General features: G+C 36.9%; 1 non-coding gene across 1 annotated transcript; it reads left to right on the forward strand.

Moving 5' to 3' along the window:
* The first annotated feature begins 276 nt into the window (after window positions 1-276).
* On the forward strand, window positions 277-383 carry LOC129667825 (U6 spliceosomal RNA). Its single transcript, XR_008718818.1, has one exon. It is a non-coding gene; the product is annotated as a U6 spliceosomal RNA (small nuclear RNA).
* Window positions 384-773: the final 390 nt, after the last annotated feature.

Raw genomic sequence — 773 nt, forward strand, 5'->3', positions numbered from 1 at the left:
GGTTATTCACATGGTTACATTTAATTGAGTATTTAATATCTGGCTTAAGGGATGCTCATAGGAGAGACTGATTTGAGAAACTGTTGCAATATCTAAGGTAACACGTTACAGTAGATATTCGAAGGGTAGGGCCAGTTTACTAAGCATTTAAGAAATAAGATTTGTGATGTGGTGGGTAATGAAGGAAAGACATTGAGGGTGTCTAATATGTAATCACTGAAATGACAGAATCACCATGCTTTCCAAAGTGAAATGTTGAATAATATGAGCAGAAGGGTGCTCACTTCGGCAGCACATATAACAAAATTGGAACGATACAGAGAAGATTAGCATGGCCCCTGCGCAAGGATGACACACAAATTCATGAAGCGTACTACCTCAGAGTAAAGGGCTGGAAAAATATTTTTCAAGCAAATGGTTCCAGAAAACAAGTGGGAGTAGCCATCCTAATATCTAATAAAATAGACTTTCATCCAAAGTTAATAAAAAAGATGAGGGCCACTATATTCTCATCAAAGGAAAAATCCACCAAGAGGACATCACAATTTTGAATATCTATGCCCCAAATACAAGAGCACCTACATTTGTAAATAAAACATTATTAAAGCTTAAATCATACATTGATCCTAATACCTTAATAGTGGGAGACTTCAACACCCCACTCTCATCAAGGGACAGATCAACTAGACAGACACCAAATAGGGAAATAAAAGAGCTCACAGAATCCCTAAATCAAATGGACCTAATAGACATCTACAGATCTTTTCACCCAA

Source organism: Psammomys obesus, unplaced genomic scaffold, assembly GCF_907164565.1.
Source record: "Psammomys obesus unplaced genomic scaffold, mPsaObe1.curated_primary_1811, whole genome shotgun sequence".
Lineage (NCBI taxonomy): Eukaryota > Metazoa > Chordata > Mammalia > Rodentia > Muridae > Psammomys > Psammomys obesus.